This window comes from Sinocyclocheilus rhinocerous, unplaced genomic scaffold, assembly GCF_001515625.1.
Source record: "Sinocyclocheilus rhinocerous isolate Xijiao unplaced genomic scaffold, SAMN03320098_v1.1 scaffold2664, whole genome shotgun sequence".
NCBI classification, from domain to species: domain Eukaryota; kingdom Metazoa; phylum Chordata; class Actinopteri; order Cypriniformes; family Cyprinidae; genus Sinocyclocheilus; species Sinocyclocheilus rhinocerous.
The window spans coordinates 896,068-903,766 of NW_015635763.1; the positions used below are offsets into that span (position 1 = coordinate 896,068).

General features: G+C 37.5%; 1 protein-coding gene and 1 long non-coding RNA gene across 12 annotated transcripts in view; one reads left to right on the forward strand and one right to left on the reverse strand.

The window, feature by feature from the left end:
- LOC107747466 (calcium-activated potassium channel subunit alpha-1) overlaps window positions 1-7,699 on the reverse strand; it is a 261,309-nt gene that overhangs the window by 116,158 nt on the left and 137,452 nt on the right. The gene's annotated exons all lie outside the window — the stretch shown is intronic.
- On the forward strand, window positions 539-2,159 carry LOC107747467 (uncharacterized). The gene is made up of 3 exons (XR_001640805.1): window positions 539-612; window positions 1,773-1,889; window positions 1,996-2,159. It is a non-coding gene; the product is annotated as an uncharacterized LOC107747467 (long non-coding RNA).

Here is a 7,699-nt window from a genome sequence, read left to right on the forward strand (position 1 = left end):
CATTGTGTTCCTCAAATCAACAGATATATCTGTGATTGGCTAAAATGTTCAATGCTGCAAAAACACGTAAATACAAACCTTTGATGCTCTCCAGGGCGTAAACACAAATACACATTGGAGTCTGCTGTGAGGTGGCTGCAGAGTACTTTCGTTTTGTTGTTTATGTGTTTGTTTCGTTATAAAAGTTTCATTTTTCATTCTCAACCCAGAGTTTAAAAAACCACTGGCCCACCATACCTTTAAAGTAAGAGGAAATTTGACTATTGCTTGGTCAGTAATCAAATGAAATGTGTGATATTGATCATGTGAATGTCTGTAGACATTCAGATGTTCTTGCTTCCATTCAAGCACAAGATGCTGTTTGCAGGGTTTACACTTTACATTAATTTCTAATGAAAGAAAAAATGTAATAAATTATTCAATACAAAATGTTTTACTTTACTCAGACTTTTGGACTGCACTGCAACACGTTAACTGTGAGTGATGTGAGTTTGTGTAAATCTCTCACGGAGTATGTCTTCGTTCCTTGGACAGGATTTTGAGGCAAAATCTAAAAGCAGTGAAGAGGCACTTAGAAATGTTGAAGAACAAGCTGCTGACTCTGCTTCAGTGGTGAGACTGACTAACTGTTTTTTACTTTATTTGTCTACTCAGCACTGAACAGAACAGGAGAGTATGGCATTGCATTTCTTTGTCTAAAGCAATGGTTATCACCCTTTTTGTCTCACCCATTGTCACACCCCCATTGTCCAACACGATATTCAAAGATATTTCCTTATTTCTGCTGTGATTATTACAAAGCTACATTTTTATTAACAGAACCTGGCAGTGTTGATATTTAAAATTACCTAACCATGATTCATAGTTATTGAGGTAAAAAAAAAAGTCTCAGTTTACATCTTGATTATATCCACCTTTTTCCTGAGTAACCGATGAGTGCCGCCATGATGGATTCTAACTTCCATTTGGGTGCTTTCGTGTTCCGGTCTCCATAGAAATCCATGTTAAAACAGGGTAGAAAAGATTGACTTAATTAAATTGAAACTGTGTTAAAATAATGTGTGCTCTTATCAGTTTGTTGACAAAAGCCCACGAACTATATGTGCCCTCATCTGTTTTCAATGCAGCTTACATTGGGCTGCTTCATGTCATCTATCCACACATTAAACTATGACAGGTGAGTTACTACAAAAAGACGGTGACACTGTGAAGTGTTTAAAACTATGGCGCCATGTGCTTTTTAAAACCATTTTCATAGGTTTAACATTATATTATTAGCTCGGAAAATGTTAATTTGACTAGAAACACCACATAAAAACGTACACCACGTAAAGCAGTTCCAGTCAGGTGAAACTTCCGCATTCAGGAAAAAGGTGGATATATGTCAACATTTGCTAACACATTATTAAAAGTTGTATCTGTTAATATTATTCAATGGCACCAAATAAACATGAATTAACAATGAACAGTTGTATTTTTATTAATTAACTAATTTTAAATAAATACTGTAGCAAATGTATTGCTCATTGTTAACATATTCATTAAGGAATGTTAACTAATGGGACCTTATTGTGGAGTAGGGTTGCCCAATCCTGTTTCTAGTGTCAAGTAATCATTCAGTCCTCAAAGCAGAAAGTAGTGTAGCCAGTAAGTGCATACACTGATTATTATTTAGCTGTTGAGATATAGGACAAAAACTCATGAGATTTATTACTTTATTGCACTATACTTGGTTAGGACATGGTTGTAATTTCTGTTTTGTTTCTTTCTAGGTTAGGAACCTGCAGACCGAACTGTCCTCCTGTAAAGAGGAGCTGAGTCATTACCTCCAGCAGATGGAGGAGGTAAAGAAACATCATGATAGACAACTGGAGCTGATGAACAGTGAGGTCGGTCACTAGGGCTAGGCACTTCCTCTTCCTGGGGAACATTATTTGAATGACAGTTAGTAGCTCCTGTTGCCTAATGTATGACTCTGTGTAGCATGTTTATCAGCTGTCACAGCTGCAGGAAGAGCTGAAGAGGAAATGTGTGGCTTATCAAAGCTCCAGTGAGGAGAACCTGCAGCTGCAGCACTCTATCCAGAACCAGCACACCATGTTGCAGGAGAGCACGTTACGCATCGCACAGCTGGAGGAGAGCCAGAGTCAGCTGCAGAGCCAGGTACACACACCAGGGTTCCCATGGCTCTTGAAAACCAGGAAATATCAGTGAATTTAAAAATGGTGTTTTTCAGGCCTAAGAAAGTTGTGGAAAATTATTAATGGTGGTCATGAACTGCCTTTTTTATTATTTTGTACTCTGAGGTCCCTTTATAATGTTATCAAGATTTTTACATCAGAAAAAAACACAATAATTTAGAAGTAATAGGTTATTTTCATGGTCATGCTTTTAACCCCCCTCTTCAGAACACCGCTCACATTCTCCCTCTTGTTCGCTGTCGTCGTTAACAGTTCTGTCTAATATGGATAGGTCTATCTAATAATCAGATAGAACTGTTAAACAAAGGAATTAAAATGTATACTAATGAACTAATGGACTAATGAACATTTAATTTCACAAACCTTGCAGACTTAGTCGAATCTAGTTGAGATCTTATGAAGTGTGCATTTGTATCCTGCATCATCGCGTGTGCTCTGCGTGACGGTCGGTCCTTGCGAATTGAATGCTGACAGGAGGAGAGTTCAGCTTCACTGGAGACGCGCGATCGACTAACTTTAAACTCATGATTTCAAATTATGCTGCGCTTTATGCATTTGCCACTGTCATATTCATGTCATTTTCATTGGCTTTATTTGAAACCAATGCACACAAACTTCCCAGAATACTGAGTGCCCTGTTGGTTACAGTGTTTACTTCCTTTTCAATTAGATTTTTATTAAATATTTATTTGTGAAAAATGCTTGTGAAAAGTATGTTTATTTTACACAATTATTTTTAATCCATTTTCAATTGATTTCAAATTTCTTAAATATTAATTAAAATAAATAAAATTATATCGGCTTTATATACCCTGCATTCCAAAATATCGGCATCGGCAGTCAAAAAACCCATATCGGTCGACCACTACTTACCGCTTAAATAAAGCACTGATGATCAAACCTGTCCTGAAAAGCATGTGAAAGAACACTCTAGGCACTCTAAAACTGGAAATGGAACAAGGCCTGTCACTGGCCGAGGTTGAGTTTCGAGGTGAATGGAAAAGTCTCTTTTTGTGTGGTATAAGGTGATTGGAGCTTCTTGACCCTTAAGGTTGAAAGGGCTATTGGCCGGAGAGTGGACATCTCAAACATTAAAGACTGGAAACTGCAGCTGCCAGACAGGCTGTTTGTGTATCCAACAGTGGAGAACTATACTGGCTCACCTCATGAGGTCAAAGGCAGGGGTCTATTTGAGAAGTAATTCTACACACAGACGAGTTCTGCTCGAGCGATTAGCTTTTTTCAGTATTATTAGGCACAATGATTCATTGTGTGCTTGTGCACAAAATAATTAGGCCAAACATGGATCATGTTACGTGTGATGTTCAAATCACTAAGGCAAATCACTATTATAGTTTTTCCCATATCAAAAATGAATAATATTTATTTTTTCTTAACTTAGCTGTCATTACATAATGGCTATGATTTTAGCTCCCAATAGTGAAATCCAAAACTTTTACAAAAAAGTTAACCCTAACCCTTTCCTGTTATTTAGTATTAATTTCAATGGACAACATGGCTAAATATAATTAAGAAATAAGTTCGCAAAAGGATATGATATTAATGACAAATTTTTATTAAAACATTACCTAACAAAATTTATTAAGTGCCATCCTTACACATGAAGACAGCAATTAGTATTAGTAGTTTTTCTGTATGGATGCTGTGCAGTGCACAGTTTTGTGTCTTAGATTTTACTATTATGGATGTACAAAACTATATATTTTCGAAATCGAACGCATTTTCAAAATCATATTTAAAATTGATTACATACTTTAAAAAAGTCAGTGGGCTCATCTGATCTTGCAAAATGCTCAAAGTGTCACGTCTGTATACGTACATATACTACCGCTCAAAAGTTTGGGGATGAAAAGAGTATAATTTTTTTTTAAGGAAGTCTCTTATGGTTATATTTTAATCTTCTTTGATATATTTTACTCTTTTTTTTCAGGATTCTCTGATGAATAAAACACTAAACCAAACCATACCATACCACTAAAGCTCCGTTCAGACTACACGATTTTAGCATGATTTGCTTGACGTAGGGTGTCGTGGGGATTCGTATACGACAATGGGCGTCGGGACGCAAGATTCAATCGTTTCATCTCGTGTAGTGTGTCATAGTGCACGACAACCGATGCCATGTCTGCGACGCTTCGCGACGTCAACACAGAAAGTGTAGCATGTTTAATTTTTTTTCCCGTAGTCCACGACGAGTTCCATCACAGCTCCGTCACAGACACAGGCCAATATGAGCAGAGAAGTGCCTTCGTACATACTTTCAAACATGCCAAAACTAAAGAGCGACAACGGTATCGGTGTCATTTTACAATGGAGGAAATGTCCGTGGAGCTATGGCTACAATACTCCTGCATTTATGATGTTTTCTCGAGGGATTACCGCGACAGAGTAGAAAAGGTCAGTTAAAAACTATTTTACCTCAGTTCTCTTTGAAAGTCCTCTTCATGCAATCCAGATTTGTGTCCCTGTCTTTTCTGACGACAAGACAGGGCAGAACACGCTGTTTGCTAGCCATTGTTTGTTTACACTCATGTCAACATCTCTCTAGTCCCGCACTATCGATGACAAGCACGCACGTCGTTAAAGATGGCAAACGAAGAATGTTCAGGTTGAAACGTGTAGTCTGAACCACCAAAAACCAAATAAATAAATAAATGAATGAATGAGTGTGTACTGAAATCTTACAGTACAAACTAAACACATAAAACCGTCAGCACTAAATAAATCAGCACTATATGTAATTTATTAATCTCAAAAAAAAAAAAAACTCCAGGTCCCTGTAAGGAGCTATAACATTTGTTAACAGGATGTAGTCTTCAGCTCTGTTACAGAATGAACATAGACCTAAAGCAGTTGGTGAGCCATTCTGTTTCTGTGACCACCAACAATACTCATAATGCTTTACACAGGCCTTCTTTTGAAGTTCATAAAGCAGTTGGCTTAGCTTAACATTATCCTGTCTAAGCAAAATACAAAACCTCTCGTAGAAGCCGGATCACTGCATCCATTATTGATGAACAGAGGCTGATTATTTTCATGGAGCCTGCATTTGGATTGATATCCCACATTGTCTAGTGAGAAAACACCTTGATGCATTTTTAATTGGAGCTCTTTGTCTGGGTGATAGCGAGTTCCAGTGAGTAGCAGCTGGAGGAAGAGGAGCTGTGCGGCTCAAGATAAGCAGACCATAGAAAGCATCACTCCTCCCCCACTGCAAGAGATACTAGACACTCCAACATTCTTCAGAAGAGCTGCTTTTGATCAAAGATGCTGGTAGAGCACGTTAATGCAGTTTTGATATTGGATGTCTCCCATTTGACATAGTTGCTTACATAGTTGCCTTCTTCCACGAGACGGCACAGTGTGCTTGTTCTGTGGGTGTGTTCACACTGACCTAATCCAGAGTACTTACAGCAGGTAGGTGACATTAACACTAAAAATCTTCACACATGAAACAGGAAACGGAAATGTACTAGAAATAACAGAAAAATCACTTGTTTTGAGAGAAGGCCATTTGAATGGATGAATTCACAGAATTCAGCTACAGTCCTAAATAAACCCACAAAAGACAAACACTCATTTCCTTGCATCTGAATAGTGAGTTTTTACTGTGGCTGGTTGCTGAAAAGCTGAGCATTTGAGCACTCCTGATGAACTGAGACGATAAGAGGCATCGTCTTTAAACTGACCCAGTTATTCATCTGGAAACATCGGTGCAAGCACTGCACTCGTCTCTCGCACGAGCTCACTGCAAACCCATTACTGCAATTACAGCACTGGAGGAGCAAAGGATTCACAAATACATACAAACATGTATGTACAAAGCTCCTTACAGGGACTGGGATACGGAGGATTTTACTGCTGTTTCTAAAGAGATGACAGAGAATTTGAACTTGATTGCAAATGGATCAGTGGCACATAAGGCTGTCTTTTTCATCACACTTGCCAAGTTCTTAGAAATTTACACTGTGCATACACTTTCATATTTTTAGAAACTTTAATCTTTAACAAGTTCAATTGTTTTCTCTAAAACATTCATGTGGTGTAACCATCAAATGAAATAATAATAATACTTTTACACCTTGAATAGAATATACTATATATACATACTTGTCAACTTGTCATTAGGTCAAATGATCTGAAGTTCTTATTAGTCTTTAAACAGAGAGGCTGTGTTATATAAACTTTAAGAAATAATAAAAAAACTATTGAATAAGGGTTTCATTTCTTTTAATAAAGGTTTTTTTTCTTCATTATATCAGGACGGTTGTATCACCCTGACATTTCTAACTGCCTTATGCCCCTGAAAAAAATAGCATTTTATGAAATGCATTTTAATGTATTTTTAAATAAATGAATTCATAATAAATAGGGCTGCACGATAAATCGCATGCGATATTTAATGCGACGCTTATGATTATGACCTTAACAGCTAAGCATACTGCTCCTCATATAACCCATTACAAGAGAGAACAAGGGTGCTAAAGAGCTATTGTTTTAAATATAGCACAGCGTTTGCCATATTGTGTGCCGTTTCAAGTTGCATGATGAAACTGGTGTTTACAGACAGAGTAAAGGATGAATCTGGATTCAAGGCTTCTCACATGGCCCAGTACAGTCATGACCTGAAGTATGACTCACAAATACAAAAGCACACACACATTCATGTGACGGTTTACACTGGGGTGATCCACTTTACAGAACTACAACTACATAGCACTTTCTGACCATATCGTTGTGTGTTTCTTGCTGTGCACTTTCATGCGATACTTTCCTATACATATTTTCATTTGAGTAGTGCTGGGCGGTATGACCAAAAATGTATATCACGGTATTTTTCAAAATTATACCGGTTTCACGGTACATGATGGTACTTTTTTTTCATGCATGACCGGGTGTTAACCATATTTGAATGAATTTAAAGCGAAACTGAAAGCAAACGCCTGTGTTCTCACGCAGCCTACCTCTATCATTCGGCATGAATCCATGTTTCTATATTCGCGATGTATTTGAATGCTAAACTATTATTTACTATGTAAACCATGCTTTTGTACTTAACGCGCTTTCTGCAAAAAAATTAAATAAAATCACACTCTTCACATGAACAAATATGTGCTTGGCCCGAGCTCAGGCTGAACGACACGGATTGTATGGACGATTTTAATTAACCAGTGTATATTTGGTTGATGTATTTTATTCTGATAATTAACGGCTGCAACGTTTGCAATGCTGTGTGTTTGTGCGTGAGGCGCCGGTGCGATCAAACAGCGGAAACATAAAATAGCCTACTCCGTAATTGTTGGTCATACAGATCCTTCGAAACTGCAATGTGTTTACTTTTATTTTAGGATGCGCTTGTCATCTCGGTTTCCTTTCCGTGAATTTTTGCAGAGCACCGCGCCACAAAAATTAACCAAACTCAGCAGCATATTTTACTCAGTCTTTTTTCTTTCGTTTTGTTAATCTGTTAATTATTT